The sequence below is a fragment of the Sinohyriopsis cumingii genome, unplaced genomic scaffold, assembly GCF_028554795.1.
Source record: "Sinohyriopsis cumingii isolate HCF-2022 unplaced genomic scaffold, ASM2855479v2 utg000646l, whole genome shotgun sequence".
Lineage (NCBI taxonomy): Eukaryota > Metazoa > Mollusca > Bivalvia > Unionida > Unionidae > Sinohyriopsis > Sinohyriopsis cumingii.
The window spans coordinates 1146676-1171200 of record NW_028315921.1 but is presented as its reverse complement, the minus strand read 5'-3'; the positions used below and the strand labels follow the sequence as shown (position 1 = coordinate 1171200).

General features: G+C 36.3%; 8 non-coding genes across 8 annotated transcripts; 4 read left to right on the top strand and 4 right to left on the bottom strand.

Moving 5' to 3' along the window:
- Positions 1-1057: 1057 nt before the first annotated feature.
- On the bottom strand, positions 1058-1129 carry Trnam-cau (transfer RNA methionine (anticodon CAU)). The gene has a single exon. It is a non-coding gene; the product is annotated as a tRNA-Met (tRNA).
- Positions 1130-1847: 718 nt separating this feature from the next.
- Positions 1848-1929, top strand: Trnas-gcu (transfer RNA serine (anticodon GCU)). Its single transcript has one exon. It is a non-coding gene; the product is annotated as a tRNA-Ser (tRNA).
- Positions 1930-8575: 6646 nt separating this feature from the next.
- Positions 8576-8647, bottom strand: Trnam-cau (transfer RNA methionine (anticodon CAU)). Its single transcript has one exon. It is a non-coding gene; the product is annotated as a tRNA-Met (tRNA).
- Positions 8648-9365: 718 nt separating this feature from the next.
- Positions 9366-9447, top strand: Trnas-gcu (transfer RNA serine (anticodon GCU)). Its single transcript has one exon. It is a non-coding gene; the product is annotated as a tRNA-Ser (tRNA).
- Positions 9448-16093: 6646 nt separating this feature from the next.
- Positions 16094-16165, bottom strand: Trnam-cau (transfer RNA methionine (anticodon CAU)). Its single transcript has one exon. It is a non-coding gene; the product is annotated as a tRNA-Met (tRNA).
- Positions 16166-16883: 718 nt separating this feature from the next.
- Trnas-gcu (transfer RNA serine (anticodon GCU)) lies at positions 16884-16965 on the top strand. Its single transcript has one exon. It is a non-coding gene; the product is annotated as a tRNA-Ser (tRNA).
- Positions 16966-23617: 6652 nt separating this feature from the next.
- On the bottom strand, positions 23618-23689 carry Trnam-cau (transfer RNA methionine (anticodon CAU)). The gene has a single exon. It is a non-coding gene; the product is annotated as a tRNA-Met (tRNA).
- Positions 23690-24411: 722 nt separating this feature from the next.
- Trnas-gcu (transfer RNA serine (anticodon GCU)) lies at positions 24412-24493 on the top strand. The gene has a single exon. It is a non-coding gene; the product is annotated as a tRNA-Ser (tRNA).
- The last annotated feature ends 32 nt before the right edge of the window (positions 24494-24525 follow it).

Here is a 24525-nt window from a genome sequence, read left to right as displayed (position 1 = left end):
TGCATGGGAACAAATTTGATATAATGTCAACATGAATATCGATGTTTCTGGCTGTATTTGAACAACCTCTCATTTTAAATTCTGATAATTCATGTGGTTGGAAAATATTCATGTTCACATAACTTATAAAGGCAGGAATTGTTTGTGTTTAGGACGTTGTTTGTGAATCAAATCCTGAGATCAAAGCGAAAAATACAGAAAACTTACAATTGTATAATAGAAAGTATACCTTTAGAATGACACAAAAGAATCAAACCCCACCGTGACCAATTGAAGAAATACTATGTATCCCAAAATTGATAGCAAATTGTATGACCTCTATTCATATACACCACAATTATTTTACAGGCTCATCTAAAGTTTAATTTTCGAGAACCAGCCTCCGTTTCCTTCCGGAGCAGGATATCAAGTTTGGAAACATGTAATCACTGGAAATGTGTAAATTTGCCTTTTAAGAGCAGATATTGTATGGATTAACGAAAAATTGAAACAAAATAAATTCCATTTTTAATATGGCAATGTCATGTCAGAGGTCAAAACTTTTCGGCACTTTTGGGTGGGATCGCAGGGGTGGTTCAGTATGTATTTTTCACAGGGAGCGCAAAGAAGACCGCAAGCTGACTGTGGGATTTAGCAGCTAGTGAGGGCCAGGGAGACAAACACTCATTTTTGTCTTGGGGTGGGGAAGGGTGATGCCGGCGGTGGGGTGGGAAACACGGGGAGGCTTGTCCACCTGATCACTGTCGAACGTTCCAATGCTATATCATTACATGCCACATTGTTTTTCGTTTGACCTTTTGTTATATTTCACTTTAGCTGCATGTACATTTGACATTTTATTATTGCTAGAACGGTGTAGAAGGTCCAAATTCGCACCAAAAAAGCCGTCATTGAAGCGTGAAAAGTAAATTACATTGACCCACATTTTATATATGAAATCAGATACATATTTACTGAATGTGCCTTTTATTTATATTTTTGTGCCTGAAGATAAATGATAATTTGATGTTATGAATTTAAAATTAAAAACAAAAAACAAAAACCAAATAAAAGTGATTAGCAGAGCGTGGTTTCGATCCACGGACCTCTGGGTTATGGGCCCAGCACGCTTCCACTGCGCCACTCTGCTGTTAGTTGTTATTGTTGTTGTTATAGGGTTTAACGCCATTTTTCAGCACAAGATAGGCTATACATGGCGGCCAGTATTAATGGTGGAGGAAGAACCCGGGAAAACCCCGGAAAGAACCACCGACCCACGAGAAGCTACCGGCAAGCTTTCTCACATGTCCACATTGGCCGAGCCCGAGACTCGAACCCACGCAGACAGAGGTGAGATGGCAGTGATCCGTGACGGAGAGCGCTTTAGACCACTCGGCCACTCGGCTCTGCTGTTAGAAAACATTGATTTTTATAACTTTAAAAAAAAATGGAACTGATATTCACTTATCTGATGTAATACTTACCGAAGTGATGAATACAACGAATGTTCGTACGAGTTTTTTCCCTTGCCTAACAATCCATTGATATGAACATGCTTGCTCACTAAGGGACCGACCATGTATTTGTTTCTGTTTATTGGGTGGGTAGGTGGGTAATGTTGAGTTTTCTCCCAGCCAGGAGAATTGTTTTAATTTACCTGAAGATATATATTTCTTCTTTTAAAGAATATCATGCACTAGGTTCTTTATGTGCACATCAGTTAGAGCTAGGATGGTTCGACGGTTAGAATTTTTTTCTGTCTGAAAAAGACATATATTGAATCGTGAATATCAGACAAAAGTTGTGTGTGGTTTAGGCCAGGTAGCTATAGATCACTCCCTAAATAGTGTACTCATCAAAATACACCGGACGAGGTGGCCGAGTGGTTAAGGCGATGGACTGCTAATCCGTTGGGGTCTCCCCGCGTGGGTTCGAATCCCATCTTCGTCGATATACATTTTATCTGATGTGTAGAACTTTTAGTTATGACTACAAACCGTATTCATCAATATTGTAATGTGATATCGTCACGTCAGAAAGAAAACACGCCTAATGATGTCTCCATGATTTCTTTTTGGTGGTTTGTGTCTTGAATAGACTGACGTTTTGTGCATGTTTGTGACAGGTTTGTGTATTGACCTGTTCCGGCTGCATATTTATAATCGAGTTGTACTTTTTGTGCGTGTGGAACATTTTATCTCCCACAGGAGAAAAAAAACAACAACAACATTTCTTGGCATTGAAATAAAGTCCCAGTAGTGCTAACATGCATGCGGGAAGTGTAGCCAAATATCAATGCCGCGAATCGGCCGATTAGCAGAAACATTTAAGGTTGCGAGCAAGGCAAAAGGGATCAAGCTAAGGTTTGGGAGGGTAAGGGGTGATGTGTTTCCAAAATTCCAAAACGGCACCAAAGCACACGCGTATGTGTCTGTTTACTAGAAGTGTGTGTAATACCCATTAAAACGATGGTCAAATTTTAAGTAACAGGAGACTGTACGTTTGTATACTCGGATAGTCTTGGACAACAATCTAAAATTGCGGTTAATGTTAAGAAGATCAAATAAACTGATGTTATCAGAAGTGTAGAAGAAATGACGGGGAAAATGTTCGTTTATGTAGCTGTCCTTTCACCTGTTCATACTTTAAGTACCTGTGTACCAAACTGATTAAAATCAGATCTCCGCTGTTACCAAATGAAGATCTGACAGCCATCGCTTAGAAGGCATATTCTGGTACCTATGCTATTACCATAATTGCTAATTTTATCAACCAGTCAGATGAGGTCTAATATCTTTGCGTTTTGAGAAAGAGCACCGTGGGTGAAAAGCATGAATGTGTATCGAACGATTTGATTCACTTTCAGATTTTTTGAAAGTTGTATTTCCATTGGCTAATTTAATGGTCACCTGAATGTCATTCTTCAGTGGTCATCGTCAGATCTTCACGTAGGACAGCGGAGATCTGATTTTATCAGATTGGTGTCTATGTTGACCGGGGTATATATATTCCTCTTCATATTCTTTCTAATTTCTACTTATTTCTTCTTCTGAAAGGTACACAGGTACATCAAGTATGAACATGTGAACGTAATACCTTCCAGATGTATAGCGCACAAGCAATGGACTCTCTCCAGTTCACTTATATTCTGAGGGCTAGGGTTAAATTAAGTTTCACAATAATACAACGTTCATGGAATCGCAGTAGTTTCATGTAAAATATAATTTGTGAGCCGACTAATTCCATACCTGTGTACTCCAATATTAATAAAACCAATAACGTACTTGCAAGTTTATCTTTAACCTCTTTAAGTTCTGTATATAATCTGCTATACTTAGACACGTTAACACCAAAATGTCTACATAACTGCTGTTTCTGGAGCACTCTCAAAATCCAAGAACCATTTTCACTTGTTTCGTTTGTAGTCAGACGACTTTTCGGTGAACACAACGATCTTAGGTTTCTAGAAGTTATATCCAAATGCCGACTTTATGGAGTGCACGTTGCATATAAAACAGTATCTGATCCACTAATACCGTGTGCAACAATTGTGGAGACCAATACGAGTTATAGCACTACCTTGGTAGGTGGTTACAATAGCTGCAATTGATCGGCATAAGAAACACATACATATCGATGATATTGCTATTCGAGAGCTTCATAATTACTGTTTGATAGCAATATTTACGATCACTGGAGATCAAGAGAGAATGGTACTAGGCGAACTATGGAAGTGCAGGATGGACTATATCTTAAATTCCTCCAAATTGCAAAATATTTTGTCATGCATGTACATCATTATGAGATCGATCCTAAAATAACTACATGCAACGAAGAAATTAGGCACTTACTTAAATTAGATAACGTTTGTAATGATGAATAGGTATGTAGAGTGAAATCTATTATTGTTGAGGGAAAGAGTAAAATATTTTAGTGAACAACTCACTTAGTGGATAATGCAAAATATAAAAGTAAGAATTCTCGCTCCTATACAGTACGAAGAGAAAGAAAGAAAGTTTCCAAGAATTGTATAGATGTCAAGACAAAATGATTTTATTTTCTGTAAAATTTACCGCTAAAGATTCATTTGATATCAATACATATGAAGAACTCGAACAACAATGAAGTGACTAAGAAATAAGATTGTTTTGAGGTGTTATACCGAGATTTTAATCCAGTTTGGTGACTGAAAGTGACGCAAATAGCAAATACTTTCCAAATCCTGAAAAATATCAACAAAAACGAGATGTTATTAAGGAATCCATTGATGGCTTTGGCTCACTTGTTTCAAATGAAAATCAAATATTAAAATACGTTTATAAGTTTTATTGTATTTTGTAATTATCGAACACAGTTGATGAGAGTTGTAAAGAATCAGTTTTAATCTTGGTAAATTCATCCATACCTGCTGATGATACGTATTTGAGTAGGGTCATACAAGGGTTGATAAAATACATGCAGCTATAAATATAATGTCTAAAATTAGATATTTTGGTCTGGTTAAATCGATAAGGTAGTTGTATTTTACAACGTTTTAAATTATGAATATGATAATCTGTTAGAGATTTTTTTCTTCTTCAGATCGTTAACAAGGAATCAATTACGTCATGGGCAGTGAGATTTGATACAATATCATTTTTTACAACACCAAGAGCGACTAAAGAAGCTGGAAATATTGGCGAAATATAAGACTATTTAATGTAGATGATACAATTTTGGCGAGGGTTATGGCTCATGGTTTGAAATGGGTATTACCCAAAATTATGCCTCTAATTCAGACATGCTCTGTAGTTTGAAGGGATATTGCTGATACAACATTCACTGTAGGAGATGTCATTGCTATGACCTAGAGGGACAACATCGATGGATATACCTTAACAATTGATAAAAGCAAAGTTTTTGACAGAGTCAAAAGTTTGTCTCATTCACATAAATTTTGGATTTGGTCAAATTTTTATTCAGCCGCTATTAAAGACAGTGTTAAATGCAGTGTGCATCTAACACCATTCTTTCCGATTAAAACTTCTTTCTGATAAGGCTGTTCTCTATCGGTAATGCTATATATAATGCCAGTTGAACGTTAAGGGTGATACTAGAGTGGCAAATGTATTTTTTCTAGTGAGTAAATGTCTCCAAAACAAAATACACTACTCCAAAAGGAAACAGCGGCTGGTTTACGGAAAATCAAGCTACTTGAAAGCGAGTAAAACATTTGTGCTATACATGAACAGAAGTCATACAATTTAGTATCACCTCTGTGTAATAAGTTTCAAATTTAGACAAAGTGTTATTCTAACTGAGCTCCAGCACTAGTTCCCAAAATTAAGATAACGTGATCACAATGTTGAAATTGGAGCTGTCTGCAGAATTCAACAGAGACTGCCTGATGAATTAAATAAAAGTTCCGTTTGTTTTCTTTATTCCCTTTTGAACCATATCCTTTACAATATAAACCAAGTACAATAAATGATTGATTAATAGATTCTTTCTTTGCTAATGTCATGGTTGTACCATCGGCATGTTGAAAGACTTTACTTGTACTGCTAGACAATAGAAATAGAGCAACATTGACATAATAATTTATAATTATAGCGAGCCCTAAATGTTCCGCTTCAAATAAATATAGCATAGTTAGTATAGGGCAACTTTGGAGGACTGAATGTTTAATTGAAAAGGCTTTCATTAAATGCATTTAACACTGTTTCTAATTTCAATATAAAATATTTGTATCCATTAAATAAAGCTGTCACCAAACCCGAATTGTCGTAAAAGAGATACCAGTATGAATGGTTGACTCTGTGAAAAGCTTTTTCGTGATCAGTTTCATCACCTCTTTCTTCACCATCTGCACCCTGTATTACTTCATCAACCTCGTGTTCATCATCTTCTAGAACTTGAATCCCCAATCTATCTTCCTTTGTGGCAACGTCAGCAATTCGGTAATTAATTTCTTCAATTTAATCATTTAGCATGTAACATCTTTAGGCAGTTGCATTTCTTAAGTCATATTTCCCACATGAACACAAATAAAGAAAATTTCCACAATTGTCAGAGCTTTGCCTTTTGTACTTCCTAGGAACATGACGCTGTTTCCAACAGTTGTGGCACACGAAATGTGTGCAATCTGTCATCATGCGACCCGGGTCAAGACAAAAAGAGCGCACCTTTACTTGATTATCATGCAATAACTTAACGAACTAATGGTCACTTACAGTTTGATGCTTCCGACTGCAGGGCTAAGATTTTATCTCTTTTGGAAAACTGTATTTTACATAATATTACAAATCTATGTTCTTAATCAAAGTAATAGAAAAGATGTAAATCCAGCAAGTATTGTAAAATGTAACAAATACTTTCTCTAGAATACGAAATAAAACATGTAATAACAAATAATAAATATTAAAAAAATAACAAACAATCAAAATTAAATATCCAAAACAAAAATGCGTCACGTCTGTCACAAGATTTCTAGGGTAGTATCTATCCTGAATGGGAGATAGGAATTCCACTCCGTATTCTCTTATCTTGATACCGATCTCTTCGTCGGAAACGTGTGCAAGTAAGAGAGGTATTGACACAATAATAGTGTCAGAATATGAGGAAGTACAGTCATAGTTATCACTGTCAATTCCACTTTAGATTATACTCTTTATTTGGCAACGTAACCTCATACAAATTTGAAACTTTCGGCACAACTACATAGAAAGACATTTTGTTTTTTCGTTGATTGATTGGATCGTGACAGTTGTTATGTCCCAAGCATAGGTAGGGCGTATTTCTAAAGCTAGTCACATGATCACATCTATTCATTCCGCGCTGACGTAGATTTCTTGTGACCAGAGATTCATACTCCAAAACTCTCTTCAGTCAGTTTGTCTTTCGATGTCAATGCGTCTCACAAACAACTGAATATCCAATTTGCCGTAATTATAGACAGGGTAGCTTGAATCGAACAACACATTGCAGATAGCTCTCGATCGGATTATGCAAAGTCACATATTGTTTCATTGAGAAAGACACATTTCCTTGTTTAAAATAATCCGATATCGAGTAGTAGAAAATAATTGATACATCTTATTTATGACAATGATATATGGGCGTGTTTGGGATTTAAGGCAGTCATAAAGTCTAGTACACCCCGGTAAAACATTTTATGGAAACAACAACACTAACCTCTTAGCTGCATTAGTTGACTATCTAATCAATTGTTTATAATGAACGTTCTAGTTCCATTAGTTGCCTCCCTTGATTCGACAAAAGAAAAACGATTGACCCCCTCCTGCAACAATTGAATAAATGGCGAATCCGAAAGGAGGATTGCGTTTTACTAAGGAGCATATATCAGATGGGACTTTCACAACCAAATGTGCCATTCTTCTTAATTTATTATTATTATTATTATTATTATTATTATTATTATACCCTTGATAACTGTTTATCTACTGTTCTAAATATGAAGTTGAAAGGGACTTATTTTTCATGTCCTTAAATAAGCAGCACTTAAACGTCCTCCATATGTTTCACAGACAAATGTTTTTGTGCATGGGAACAAATTTGATATAATGTCAACATGAATATCGATGTTTCTGGCTGTATTTGAACAACCTCTCATTTTAAATTCTGATAATTCATGTGGTTGGAAAATATTCATGTTCACATAACTTATAAAGGCAGGAATTGTTTGTGTTTAGGACGTTGTTTGTGAATCAAATCCTGAGATCAAAGCGAAAAATACAGAAAACTTACAATTGTATAATAGAAAGTATACCTTTAGAATGACACAAAAGAATCAAACCCCACCGTGACCAATTGAAGAAATACTATGTATCCCAAAATTGATAGCAAATTGTATGACCTCTATTCATATACACCACAATTATTTTACAGGCTCATCTAAAGTTTAATTTTCGAGAACCAGCCTCCGTTTCCTTCCGGAGCAGGATATCAAGTTTGGAAACATGTAATCACTGGAAATGTGTAAATTTGCCTTTTAAGAGCAGATATTGTATGGATTAACGAAAAATTGAAACAAAATAAATTCCATTTTTAATATGGCAATGTCATGTCAGAGGTCAAAACTTTTCGGCACTTTTGGGTGGGATCGCAGGGGTGGTTCAGTATGTATTTTTCACAGGGAGCGCAAAGAAGACCGCAAGCTGACTGTGGGATTTAGCAGCTAGTGAGGGCCAGGGAGACAAACACTCATTTTTGTCTTGGGGTGGGGAAGGGTGATGCCGGCGGTGGGGTGGGAAACACGGGGAGGCTTGTCCACCTGATCACTGTCGAACGTTCCAATGCTATATCATTACATGCCACATTGTTTTTCGTTTGACCTTTTGTTATATTTCACTTTAGCTGCATGTACATTTGACATTTTATTATTGCTAGAACGGTGTAGAAGGTCCAAATTCGCACCAAAAAAGCCGTCATTGAAGCGTGAAAAGTAAATTACATTGACCCACATTTTATATATGAAATCAGATACATATTTACTGAATGTGCCTTTTATTTATATTTTTGTGCCTGAAGATAAATGATAATTTGATGTTATGAATTTAAAATTAAAAACAAAAAACAAAAACCAAATAAAAGTGATTAGCAGAGCGTGGTTTCGATCCACGGACCTCTGGGTTATGGGCCCAGCACGCTTCCACTGCGCCACTCTGCTGTTAGTTGTTATTGTTGTTGTTATAGGGTTTAACGCCATTTTTCAGCACAAGATAGGCTATACATGGCGGCCAGTATTAATGGTGGAGGAAGAACCCGGGAAAACCCCGGAAAGAACCACCGACCCACGAGAAGCTACCGGCAAGCTTTCTCACATGTCCACATTGGCCGAGCCCGAGACTCGAACCCACGCAGACAGAGGTGAGATGGCAGTGATCCGTGACGGAGAGCGCTTTAGACCACTCGGCCACTCGGCTCTGCTGTTAGAAAACATTGATTTTTATAACTTTAAAAAAAAATGGAACTGATATTCACTTATCTGATGTAATACTTACCGAAGTGATGAATACAACGAATGTTCGTACGAGTTTTTTCCCTTGCCTAACAATCCATTGATATGAACATGCTTGCTCACTAAGGGACCGACCATGTATTTGTTTCTGTTTATTGGGTGGGTAGGTGGGTAATGTTGAGTTTTCTCCCAGCCAGGAGAATTGTTTTAATTTACCTGAAGATATATATTTCTTCTTTTAAAGAATATCATGCACTAGGTTCTTTATGTGCACATCAGTTAGAGCTAGGATGGTTCGACGGTTAGAATTTTTTTCTGTCTGAAAAAGACATATATTGAATCGTGAATATCAGACAAAAGTTGTGTGTGGTTTAGGCCAGGTAGCTATAGATCACTCCCTAAATAGTGTACTCATCAAAATACACCGGACGAGGTGGCCGAGTGGTTAAGGCGATGGACTGCTAATCCGTTGGGGTCTCCCCGCGTGGGTTCGAATCCCATCTTCGTCGATATACATTTTATCTGATGTGTAGAACTTTTAGTTATGACTACAAACCGTATTCATCAATATTGTAATGTGATATCGTCACGTCAGAAAGAAAACACGCCTAATGATGTCTCCATGATTTCTTTTTGGTGGTTTGTGTCTTGAATAGACTGACGTTTTGTGCATGTTTGTGACAGGTTTGTGTATTGACCTGTTCCGGCTGCATATTTATAATCGAGTTGTACTTTTTGTGCGTGTGGAACATTTTATCTCCCACAGGAGAAAAAAAACAACAACAACATTTCTTGGCATTGAAATAAAGTCCCAGTAGTGCTAACATGCATGCGGGAAGTGTAGCCAAATATCAATGCCGCGAATCGGCCGATTAGCAGAAACATTTAAGGTTGCGAGCAAGGCAAAAGGGATCAAGCTAAGGTTTGGGAGGGTAAGGGGTGATGTGTTTCCAAAATTCCAAAACGGCACCAAAGCACACGCGTATGTGTCTGTTTACTAGAAGTGTGTGTAATACCCATTAAAACGATGGTCAAATTTTAAGTAACAGGAGACTGTACGTTTGTATACTCGGATAGTCTTGGACAACAATCTAAAATTGCGGTTAATGTTAAGAAGATCAAATAAACTGATGTTATCAGAAGTGTAGAAGAAATGACGGGGAAAATGTTCGTTTATGTAGCTGTCCTTTCACCTGTTCATACTTTAAGTACCTGTGTACCAAACTGATTAAAATCAGATCTCCGCTGTTACCAAATGAAGATCTGACAGCCATCGCTTAGAAGGCATATTCTGGTACCTATGCTATTACCATAATTGCTAATTTTATCAACCAGTCAGATGAGGTCTAATATCTTTGCGTTTTGAGAAAGAGCACCGTGGGTGAAAAGCATGAATGTGTATCGAACGATTTGATTCACTTTCAGATTTTTTGAAAGTTGTATTTCCATTGGCTAATTTAATGGTCACCTGAATGTCATTCTTCAGTGGTCATCGTCAGATCTTCACGTAGGACAGCGGAGATCTGATTTTATCAGATTGGTGTCTATGTTGACCGGGGTATATATATTCCTCTTCATATTCTTTCTAATTTCTACTTATTTCTTCTTCTGAAAGGTACACAGGTACATCAAGTATGAACATGTGAACGTAATACCTTCCAGATGTATAGCGCACAAGCAATGGACTCTCTCCAGTTCACTTATATTCTGAGGGCTAGGGTTAAATTAAGTTTCACAATAATACAACGTTCATGGAATCGCAGTAGTTTCATGTAAAATATAATTTGTGAGCCGACTAATTCCATACCTGTGTACTCCAATATTAATAAAACCAATAACGTACTTGCAAGTTTATCTTTAACCTCTTTAAGTTCTGTATATAATCTGCTATACTTAGACACGTTAACACCAAAATGTCTACATAACTGCTGTTTCTGGAGCACTCTCAAAATCCAAGAACCATTTTCACTTGTTTCGTTTGTAGTCAGACGACTTTTCGGTGAACACAACGATCTTAGGTTTCTAGAAGTTATATCCAAATGCCGACTTTATGGAGTGCACGTTGCATATAAAACAGTATCTGATCCACTAATACCGTGTGCAACAATTGTGGAGACCAATACGAGTTATAGCACTACCTTGGTAGGTGGTTACAATAGCTGCAATTGATCGGCATAAGAAACACATACATATCGATGATATTGCTATTCGAGAGCTTCATAATTACTGTTTGATAGCAATATTTACGATCACTGGAGATCAAGAGAGAATGGTACTAGGCGAACTATGGAAGTGCAGGATGGACTATATCTTAAATTCCTCCAAATTGCAAAATATTTTGTCATGCATGTACATCATTATGAGATCGATCCTAAAATAACTACATGCAACGAAGAAATTAGGCACTTACTTAAATTAGATAACGTTTGTAATGATGAATAGGTATGTAGAGTGAAATCTATTATTGTTGAGGGAAAGAGTAAAATATTTTAGTGAACAACTCACTTAGTGGATAATGCAAAATATAAAAGTAAGAATTCTCGCTCCTATACAGTACGAAGAGAAAGAAAGAAAGTTTCCAAGAATTGTATAGATGTCAAGACAAAATGATTTTATTTTCTGTAAAATTTACCGCTAAAGATTCATTTGATATCAATACATATGAAGAACTCGAACAACAATGAAGTGACTAAGAAATAAGATTGTTTTGAGGTGTTATACCGAGATTTTAATCCAGTTTGGTGACTGAAAGTGACGCAAATAGCAAATACTTTCCAAATCCTGAAAAATATCAACAAAAACGAGATGTTATTAAGGAATCCATTGATGGCTTTGGCTCACTTGTTTCAAATGAAAATCAAATATTAAAATACGTTTATAAGTTTTATTGTATTTTGTAATTATCGAACACAGTTGATGAGAGTTGTAAAGAATCAGTTTTAATCTTGGTAAATTCATCCATACCTGCTGATGATACGTATTTGAGTAGGGTCATACAAGGGTTGATAAAATACATGCAGCTATAAATATAATGTCTAAAATTAGATATTTTGGTCTGGTTAAATCGATAAGGTAGTTGTATTTTACAACGTTTTAAATTATGAATATGATAATCTGTTAGAGATTTTTTTCTTCTTCAGATCGTTAACAAGGAATCAATTACGTCATGGGCAGTGAGATTTGATACAATATCATTTTTTACAACACCAAGAGCGACTAAAGAAGCTGGAAATATTGGCGAAATATAAGACTATTTAATGTAGATGATACAATTTTGGCGAGGGTTATGGCTCATGGTTTGAAATGGGTATTACCCAAAATTATGCCTCTAATTCAGACATGCTCTGTAGTTTGAAGGGATATTGCTGATACAACATTCACTGTAGGAGATGTCATTGCTATGACCTAGAGGGACAACATCGATGGATATACCTTAACAATTGATAAAAGCAAAGTTTTTGACAGAGTCAAAAGTTTGTCTCATTCACATAAATTTTGGATTTGGTCAAATTTTTATTCAGCCGCTATTAAAGACAGTGTTAAATGCAGTGTGCATCTAACACCATTCTTTCCGATTAAAACTTCTTTCTGATAAGGCTGTTCTCTATCGGTAATGCTATATATAATGCCAGTTGAACGTTAAGGGTGATACTAGAGTGGCAAATGTATTTTTTCTAGTGAGTAAATGTCTCCAAAACAAAATACACTACTCCAAAAGGAAACAGCGGCTGGTTTACGGAAAATCAAGCTACTTGAAAGCGAGTAAAACATTTGTGCTATACATGAACAGAAGTCATACAATTTAGTATCACCTCTGTGTAATAAGTTTCAAATTTAGACAAAGTGTTATTCTAACTGAGCTCCAGCACTAGTTCCCAAAATTAAGATAACGTGATCACAATGTTGAAATTGGAGCTGTCTGCAGAATTCAACAGAGACTGCCTGATGAATTAAATAAAAGTTCCGTTTGTTTTCTTTATTCCCTTTTGAACCATATCCTTTACAATATAAACCAAGTACAATAAATGATTGATTAATAGATTCTTTCTTTGCTAATGTCATGGTTGTACCATCGGCATGTTGAAAGACTTTACTTGTACTGCTAGACAATAGAAATAGAGCAACATTGACATAATAATTTATAATTATAGCGAGCCCTAAATGTTCCGCTTCAAATAAATATAGCATAGTTAGTATAGGGCAACTTTGGAGGACTGAATGTTTAATTGAAAAGGCTTTCATTAAATGCATTTAACACTGTTTCTAATTTCAATATAAAATATTTGTATCCATTAAATAAAGCTGTCACCAAACCCGAATTGTCGTAAAAGAGATACCAGTATGAATGGTTGACTCTGTGAAAAGCTTTTTCGTGATCAGTTTCATCACCTCTTTCTTCACCATCTGCACCCTGTATTACTTCATCAACCTCGTGTTCATCATCTTCTAGAACTTGAATCCCCAATCTATCTTCCTTTGTGGCAACGTCAGCAATTCGGTAATTAATTTCTTCAATTTAATCATTTAGCATGTAACATCTTTAGGCAGTTGCATTTCTTAAGTCATATTTCCCACATGAACACAAATAAAGAAAATTTCCACAATTGTCAGAGCTTTGCCTTTTGTACTTCCTAGGAACATGACGCTGTTTCCAACAGTTGTGGCACACGAAATGTGTGCAATCTGTCATCATGCGACCCGGGTCAAGACAAAAAGAGCGCACCTTTACTTGATTATCATGCAATAACTTAACGAACTAATGGTCACTTACAGTTTGATGCTTCCGACTGTAGGGCTAAGATTTTATCTCTTTTGGAAAACTGTATTTTACATAATATTACAAATCTATGTTCTTAATCAAAGTAATAGAAAAGATGTAAATCCAGCAAGTATTGTAAAATGTAACAAATACTTTCTCTAGAATACGAAATAAAACATGTAATAACAAATAATAAATATTAAAAAAATAACAAACAATCAAAATTAAATATCCAAAACAAAAATGCGTCACGTCTGTCACAAGATTTCTAGGGTAGTATCTATCCTGAATGGGAGATAGGAATTCCACTCCGTATTCTCTTATCTTGATACCGATCTCTTCGTCGGAAACGTGTGCAAGTAAGAGAGGTATTGACACAATAATAGTGTCAGAATATGAGGAAGTACAGTCATAGTTATCACTGTCAATTCCACTTTAGATTATACTCTTTATTTGGCAACGTAACCTCATACAAATTTGAAACTTTCGGCACAACTACATAGAAAGACATTTTGTTTTTTCGTTGATTGATTGGATCGTGACAGTTGTTATGTCCCAAGCATAGGTAGGGCGTATTTCTAAAGCTAGTCACATGATCACATCTATTCATTCCGCGCTGACGTAGATTTCTTGTGACCAGAGATTCATACTCCAAAACTCTCTTCAGTCAGTTTGTCTTTCGATGTCAATGCGTCTCACAAACAACTGAATATCCAATTTGCCGTAATTATAGACAGGGTAGCTTGAATCGAACAACACATTGCAGATAGCTCTCGATCGGATTATGCAAAGTCACATATTGTTTCATTGAGAAAGACACATTTCCTTGTTTAAAATAATCCGATATCGAGTAGTAGAAAATAATTGATACATCTTATTTATGACAATGATATATGGGCGTGTTTGGGATTTAAGGCAGTCATAAAGTCTAGTACACCCCGGTAAAACATTTTATGGAAACAACAACACTAACCTCTTAGCTGCATTAGTTGACTACCTAATCAATTGTTTATAATGAACGTTCTAGTTCCATTAGTTGCCTCCCTTGATTCGACAAAAGAAAAACGATTGACCCCCTCCTGCAACAATTGAATAAATGGCGAATCCGAAAGGAGGATTGCGTTTTACTAAGGAGCATATATCAGATGGGACTTTCACAACCAAATGTGCCATTCTTCTTAATTTATTATTATTATTATTATTATTATTATTATTATTATACCCTTGATAACTGTTTATCTACTGTTCTAAATATGAAGTTGAAAGGGACTTATTTTTCATGTCCTTAAATAAGCAGCACTTAAACGTCCTCCATATGTTTCACAGACAAATGTTTTTGTGCATGGGAACAAATTTGATATAATGTCAACATGAATATCGATGTTTCTGGCTGTATTTGAACAACCTCTCATTTTAAATTCTGATAATTCATGTGGTTGGAAAATATTCATGTTCACATAACTTATAAAGGCAGGAATTGTTTGTGTTTAGGACGTTGTTTGTGAATCAAATCGTGAGATCAAAGCGAAAAATACAGAAAACTTACAATTGTATAATAGAAAGTATACCTTTAGAATGACACAAAAGAATCAAACCCCACCGTGACCAATTGAAGAAATACTATGTATCCCAAAATTGATAGCAAATTGTATGACCTCTATTCATATACACCACAATTATTTTACAGGCTCATCTAAAGTTTAATTTTCGAGAACCAGCCTCCGTTTCCTTCCGGAGCAGGATATCAAGTTTGGAAACATGTAATCACTGGAAATGTGTAAATTTGCCTTTTAAGAGCAGATATTGTATGGATTAACGAAAAATTGAAACAAAATAAATTCCATTTTTAATATGGCAATGTCATGTCAGAGGTCAAAACTTTTCGGCACTTTTGGGTGGGATCGCAGGGGTGGTTCAGTATGTATTTTTCACAGGGAGCGCAAAGAAGACCGCAAGCTGACTGTGGGATTTAGCAGCTAGTGAGGGCCAGGGAGACAAACACTCATTTTTGTCTTGGGGTGGGGAAGGGTGATGCCGGCGGTGGGGTGGGAAACACGGGGAGGCTTGTCCACCTGATCACTGTCGAACGTTCCAATGCTATATCATTACATGCCACATTGTTTTTCGTTTGACCTTTTGTTATATTTCACTTTAGCTGCATGTACATTTGACATTTTATTATTGCTAGAACGGTGTAGAAGGTCCAAATTCGCACCAAAAAAGCCGTCATTGAAGCGTGAAAAGTAAATTACATTGACCCACATTTTATATATGAAATCAGATACATATTTACTGAATGTGCCTTTTATTTATATTTTTGTGCCTGAAGATAAATGATAATTTGATGTTATGAATTTAAAATTAAAAACAAAAAACAAAAACCAAATAAAAGTGATTAGCAGAGCGTGGTTTCGATCCACGGACCTCTGGGTTATGGGCCCAGCACGCTTCCACTGCGCCACTCTGCTGTTAGTTGTTATTGTTGTTGTTATAGGGTTTAACGCCATTTTTCAGCACAAGATAGGCTATACATGGCGGCCAGTATTAATGGTGGAGGAAGAACCCGGGAAAACCCCGGAAAGAACCACCGACCCACGAGAAGCTACCGGCAAGCTTTCTCACATGTCCACATTGGCCGAGCCCGAGACTCGAACCCACGCAGACAGAGGTGAGATGGCAGTGATCCGTGACGGAGAGCGCTTTAGACCACTCGGCCACTCGGCTCTGCTGTTAGAAAACATTGATTTTTATAACTTTAAAAAAAAATGGAACTGATATTCACTTATCTGATGTAATACTTACCGAAGTGATGAATACAACGAATGTTCGTACGAGTTTTTTCCCTTGCCTAACAATCCATTGATATGAACATGCTTGCTCACTAAGGGACCGACCATGTATTTGTTTCTGTTTATTGGGTGGGTAGGTGGGTAATGTTGAGTTTTCTCCCAGCCAGGAGAATTGTTTTAATTTACCTGAAGATATATATTTCTTCTTTTAAAGAATATCATGCACTAGGTTCTTTATGTGCACATCAGTTAGAGCTAGGATGGTTCGACGGTTAGAATTTTTTTCTGTCTGAAAAAGACATATATTGAATCGTGAATATCAGACAAAAGTTGTGTGTGGTTTAGGCCAGGTAGCTATAGATCACTCCCTAAATAGTGTACTCATCAAAATACACCGGACGAGGTGGCCGAGTGGTTAAGGCGATGGACTGCTAATCCGTTGGGGTCTCCCCGCGTGGGTTCGAATCCCATCTTCGTCGATATACATTTTATCTGATGTGTAGAACTTTTAGTTATGACTACAAACCGTATTCATCAATATTGTAATGTGATATCGTCACGTCAGAAAGAAAACACGCCTAATGATGTCTCCATGATTTCTTTTTGGTGGTTTGTGTCTTGAATAGACTGACGTTTTGTGCATGTTTGTGACAGGTTTGTGTATTGACCTGTTCCGGCTGCATATTTATAATCGAGTTGTACTTTTTGTGCGTGTGGAACATTTTATCTCCCACAGGAGAAAAAAAACAACAACAACATTTCTTGGCATTGAAATAAAGTCCCAGTAGTGCTAACATGCATGCGGGAAGTGTAGCCAAATATCAATGCCGCGAATCGGCCGATTAGCAGAAACATTTAAGGTTGCGAGCAAGGCAAAAGGGATCAAGCTAAGGTTTGGGAGGGTAAGGGGTGATGTGTTTCCAAAATTCCAAAACGGCACCAAAGCACACGCGTATGTGTCTGTTTACTAGAAGTGTGTGTAATACCCATTAAAACGATGGTCAAATTTTAAGTAACAGGAGACTGTACGTTTGTATACTCGGATAGTCTTGGACAACAATCTAAAATTGCGGTTAATGTTAAGAAGATCAAATAAACTGATGTTATCAGAAGTGTAGAAGAAATGACGGGGAAAATGTTCGTTTATGTAGCTGTCCTTTCACCTGTTCATACTTTAAGTACCTGTGTACCAAACTGATTAAAATCAGATCTCCGCTGTTACCAAATGAAGATCTGACAGCCATCGCTTAGAAGGCATATTCTGGTACCTATGCTATTACCATAATTGCTAATTTTATCAACCAGTCAGATGAGGTCTAATATCTTTGCGTTTTGAGAAAGAGCACCGTGGGTGAAAAGCATGAATGTGTATCGAACGATTTGATTCACTTTCAGATTTTTTGAAAGTTGTATTTCCATTGGCTAATTTAATGGTCACCTGAATGTCATTCTTCAGTGGTCATCGTCAGATCTTCACGTAGGACAGCGGAGATCTGATTTTATCAGATTGGTGTCTATGTTGACCGGGGTATATATATTCCTCTTCATATTCTTTCTAATTTCTACTTATTTCTTCTTCTGAAAGGTACACAGGTACATCAAGTATGAACATGTGAACGTAATACCTTCCAGATGTATAGCGCACAAGCAATGGACTCTCTCCAGTTCACTTATATTCTGAGGGCTAGGGTTAAATTAAGTTTCACAATAATACAACGTTCATGGAATCGCAGTAGTTTCATGTAAAATATAATTTGTGAGCCGACTAATTCCATACCTGTGTACTCCAATATTAATAAAACCAATAACGTACTTGCAAGTTTATCTTTAACCTCTTTAAGTTCTGTATATAATCTGCTATACTTAGACACGTTAACACCAAAATGTCTACATAACTGCTGTTTCTGGAGCACTCTCAAAATCCAAGAACCATTTTCACTTGTTTCGTTTGTAGTCAGACGACTTTTCGGTGAACACAACGATCTTAGGTTTCTAGAAGTTATATCCAAATGCCGACTTTATGGAGTGCACGTTGCATATAAAACAGTATCTGATCCACTAATACCGTGTGCAACAATTGTGGAGACCAATACGAGTTATAGCACTACCTTGGTAGGTGGTTACAATAGCTGCAATTGATCGGCATAAGAAACACATACATATCGATGATATTGCTATTCGAGAGCTTCATAATTACTGTTTGATAGCAATATTTACGATCACTGGAGATCAAGAGAGAATGGTACTAGGCGAACTATGGAAGTGCAGGATGGACTATATCTTAAATTCCTCCAAATTGCAAAATATTTTGTCATGCATGTACATCATTATGAGATCGATCCTAAAATAACTACATGCAACGAAGAAATTAGGCACTTACTTAAATTAGATAACGTTTGTAATGATGAATAGGTATGTAGAGTGAAATCTATTATTGTTGAGGGAAAGAGTAAAATATTTTAGTGAACAACTCACTTAGTGGATAATGCAAAATATAAAAGTAAGAATTCTCGCTCCTATACAGTACGAAGAGAAAGAAAGAAAGTTTCCAAGAATTGTATAGATGTCAAGACAAAATGATTTTATTTTCTGTAAAATTTACCGCTAAAGATTCATTTGATATCAATACATATGAAGAACTCGAACAACAATGAAGTGACTAAGAAATAAGATTGTTTTGAGGTGTTATACCGAGATTTTAATCCAGTTTGGTGACTGAAAGTGACGCAAATAGCAAATACTTTCCAAATCCTGAAAAATATCAACAAAAACGAGATGTTATTAAGGAATCCATTGATGGCTTTGGCTCACTTGTTTCAAATGAAAATCAAATATTAAAATACGTTTATAAGTTTTATTGTATTTTGTAATTATCGAACACAGTTGATGAGAGTTGTAAAGAATCAGTTTTAATCTTGGTAAATTCATCCATACCTGCTGATGATACGTATTTGAGTAGGGTCATACAAGGGTTGATAAAATACATGCAGCTATAAATATAATGTCTAAAATTAGATATTTTGGTCTGGTTAAATCGATAAGGTAGTTGTATTTTACAACGTTTTAAATTATGAATATGATAATCTGTTAGAGATTTTTTTCTTCTTCAGATCGTTAACAAGGAATCAATTACGTCATGGGCAGTGAGATTTGATACAATATCATTTTTTACAACACCAAGAGCGACTAAAGAAGCTGGAAATATTGGCGAAATATAAGACTATTTAATGTAGATGATACAATTTTGGCGAGGGTTATGGCTCATGGTTTGAAATGGGTATTACCCAAAATTATGCCTCTAATTCAGACATGCTCTGTAGTTTGAAGGGATATTGCTGATACAACATTCACTGTAGGAGATGTCATTGCTATGACCTAGAGGGACAACATCGATGGATATACCTTAACAATTGATAAAAGCAAAGTTTTTGACAGAGTCAAAAGTTTGTCTCATTCACATAAATTTTGGATTTGGTCAAATTTTTATTCAGCCGTTATTAAAGACAGTGTTAAATGCAGTGTGCATCTAACACCATTCTTTCCGATTAAAACTTCTTTCTGATAAGGCTGTTCTCTATCGGTAATGCTATATATAATGCCAGTTGAACGTTAAGGGTGATACTAGAGTGGCAAATGTATTTTTTCTAGTGAGTAAATGTCTCCAAAACAAAATACACTACTCCAAAAGGAAACAGCGGCTGGTTTACGGAAAATCAAGCTACTTGAAAGCGAGTAAAACATTTGTGCTATACATGAACAGAAGTCATACAATTTAGTATCACCTCTGTGTAATAAGTTTCAAATTTAGACAAAGTGTTATTCTAACTGAGCTCCAGCACTAGTTCCCAAAATTAAGATAACGTGATCACAATGTTGAAATTGGAGCTGTCTGCAGAATTCAACCGAGACTGCCTGATGAATTAAATAAAAGTTCCGTTTGTTTTCTTTATTCCCTTTTGAACCATATCCTTTACAATATAAACCAAGTACAATAAATGATTGATTAATAGATTCTTTCTTTGCTAATGTCATGGTTGTACCATCGGCATGTTGAAAGACTTTACTTGTACTGCTAGACAATAGAAATAGAGCAACATTGACATAATAATTTATAATTATAGCGAGCCCTAAATGTTCCGCTTCAAATAAATATAGCATAGTTAGTATAGGGCAACTTTGGAGGACTGAATGTTTAATTGAAAAGGCTTTCATTAAATGCATTTAACACTGTTTCTAATTTCAATATAAAATATTTGTATCCATTAAATAAAGCTGTCACCAAACCCGAATTGTCGTAAAAGAGATACCAGTATGAATGGTTGACTCTGTGAAAAGCTTTTTCGTGATCAGTTTCATCACCTCTTTCTTCACCATCTGCACCCTGTATTACTTCATCAACCTCGTGTTCATCATCTTCTAGAACTTGAATCCCCAATCTATCTTCCTTTGTGGCAACGTCAGCAATTCGGTAATTAATTTCTTCAATTTAATCATTTAGCATGTAACATCTTTAGGCAGTTGCATTTCTTAAGTCATATTTCCCACATGAACACAAATAAAGAAAATTTCCACAATTGTCAGAGCTTTGCCTTTTGTACTTCCTAGGAACATGACGCTGTTTCCAACAGTTGTGGCACACGAAATGTGTGCAATCTGTCATCATGCGACCCGGGTCAAGACAAAAAGAGCGCACCTTTACTTGATTATCATGCAATAACTTAACGAACTAATGGTCACTTACAGTTTGATGCTTCCGACTGTAGGGCTAAGATTTTATCTCTTTTGGAAAACTGTATTTTACATAATATTACAAATCTATGTTCTTAATCAAAGTAATAGAAAAGATGTAAATCCAGCAAGTATTGTAAAATGTAACAAATACTTTCTCTAGAATACGAAATAAAACATGTAATAACAAATAATAAATATTAAAAAAATAACAAACAATCAAAATTAAATATCCAAAACAAAAATGCGTCACGTCTGTCACAAGATTTCTAGGGTAGTATCTATCCTGAATGGGAGATAGGAATTCCACTCCGTATTCTCTTATCTTGATACCGATCTCTTCGTCGGAAACGTGTGCAAGTAAGAGAGGTATTGACACAATAATAGTGTCAGAATATGAGGAAGTACAGTCATAGTTATCACTGTCAATTCCACTTTAGATTATACTCTTTATTTGGCAACGTAACCTCATACAAATTTGAAACTTTCGGCACAACTACATAGAAAGACATTTTGTTTTTTCGTTGATTGATTGGATCGTGACAGTTGTTATGTCCCAAGCATAGGTAGGGCGTATTTCTAAAGCTAGTCACATGATCACATCTATTCATTCCGCGCTGACGTAGATTTCTTGTGACCAGAGATTCATACTCCAAAACTCTCTTCAGTCAGTTTGTCTTTCGATGTCAATGCGTCTCACAAACAACTGAATATCCAATTTGCCGTAATTATAGACAGGGTAGCTTGAATCGAACAACACATTGCAGATAGCTCTCGATCGGATTATGCAAAGTCACATATTGTTTCATTGAGAAAGACACATTTCCTTGTTTAAAATAATCCGATATCGAGTAGTAGAAAATAATTGATACATCTTATTTATGACAATGATATATGGGCGTGTTTGGGATTTAAGGCAGTCATAAAGTCTAGTACACCCCGGTAAAACATTTTATGGAAACAACAACACTAACCTCTTAGCTGCATTAGTTGACTACCTAATCAATTGTTTATAATGAACGTTCTAGTTCCATTAGTTGCCTCCCTTGATTCGACAAAAGAAAAACGATTGACCCCCTCCTGCAACAATTGAATAAATGGCGAATCCGAAAGGAGGATTGCGTTTTACTAAGGAGCATATATCAGATGGGACTTTCACAACCAAATGTGCCATTCTTCTTAATTTATTATTATTATTATTATTATTATTATTATTATTATTATTATACCCTTGATAACTGTTTATCTACTGTTCTAAATATGAAGTTGAAAGGGACTTATTTTTCATGTCCTTAAATAAGCAGCACTTAAACGTCCTCCATATGTTTCACAGACAAATGTTTTTGTGCATGGGAACAAATTTGATATAATGTCAACATGAATATCGATGTTTCTGGCTGTATTTGAACAACCTCTCATTTTAAATTCTGATAATTCATGTGGTTGGAAAATATTCATGTTCACATAACTTATAAAGGCAGGAATTGTTTGTGTTTAGGACGTTGTTTGTGAATCAAATCCTGAGATCAAAGCGAAAAATACAGAAAACTTACAATTGTATAATAGAAAGTATACCTTTAGAATGACACAAAAGAATCAAACCCCACCGTGACCAATTGAAGAAATACTATGTATCCCAAAATTGATAGCAAATTGTATGACCTCTATTCATATACACCACAATTATTTTACAGGCTCATCTAAAGTTTAATTTTCGAGAACCAGCCTCCGTTTCCTTCCGGAGCAGGATATCAAGTTTGGAAACATGTAATCACTGGAAATGTGTAAATTTGCCTTTTAAGAGCAGATATTGTATGGATTAACGAAAAATTGAAACAAAATAAATTCCATTTTTAATATGGCAATGTCATGTCAGAGGTAAAAACTTTTCGGCACTTTTGGGTGGGATCGCAGGGGTGGTTCAGTATGTATTTTTCACAGGGAGCGCAAAGAAGACCGCAAGCTGACTGTGGGATTTAGCAGCTAGTGAGGGCCAGGGAGACAAACACTCATTTTTGTCTTGGGGTGGGGAAGGGTGATGCCGGCGGTGGGGTGGGAAACACGGGGAGGCTTGTCCACCTGATCACTGTCGAACGTTCCAATGCTATATCATTACATGCCACATTGTTTTTCGTTTGACCTTTTGTTATATTTCACTTTAGCTGCATGTACATTTGACATTTTATTATTGCTAGAACGGTGTAGAAGGTCCAAATTCGCACCAAAAAAGCCGTCATTGAAGCGTGAAAAGTAAATTACATTGACCCACATTTTATATATGAAATCAGATACATATTTACTGAATGTGCCTTTTATTTATATTTTTGTGCCTGAAGATAAATGATAATTTGATGTTATGAATTTAAAATTAAAAACAAAAAACAAAAACCAAATAAAAGTGATTAGCAGAGCGTGGTTTCGATCCACGGACCTCTGGGTTATGGGCCCAGCACGCTTCCACTGCGCCACTCTGCTGTTAGTTGTTATTGTTGTTGTTATAGGGTTTAACGCCATTTTTCAGCACAAGATAGGCTATACATGGCGGCCAGTATTAATGGTGGAGGAAGAACCCGGGAAAACCCCGGAAAGAACCACCGACCCACGAGAAGCTACCGGCAAGCTTTCTCACATGTCCACATTGGCCGAGCCCGAGACTCGAACCCACGCAGACAGAGGTGAGATGGCAGTGATCCGTGACGGAGAGCGCTTTAGACCACTCGGCCACTCGGCTCTGCTGTTAGAAAACATTGATTTTTATAACTTTAAAAAAAAATGGAACTGATATTCACTTATCTGATGTAATACTTACCGAAGTGATGAATACAACGAATGTTCGTACGAGTTTTTTCCCTTGCCTAACAATCCATTGATATGAACATGCTTGCTCACTAAGGGACCGACCATGTATTTGTTTCTGTTTATTGGGTGGGTAGGTGGGTAATGTTGAGTTTTCTCCCAGCCAGGAGAATTGTTTTAATTTACCTGAAGATATATATTTCTTCTTTTAAAGAATATCATGCACTAGGTTCTTTATGTGCACATCAGTTAGAGCTAGGATGGTTCGACGGTTAGAATTTTTTTCTGTCTGAAAAAGACATATATTGAATCGTGAATATCAGACAAAAGTTGTGTGTGGTTTAGGCCAGGTAGCTATAGATCACTCCCTACATAAATAGTGTACTCATCAAAATACACCGGACGAGGTGGCCGAGTGGTTAAGGCGATGGACTGCTAATCCATTGGGGTCTCCCCGCGTGGGTTCGAATCCCATCTTCGTCGATATACATTTTATCTGATGTGTAGAACTTTTA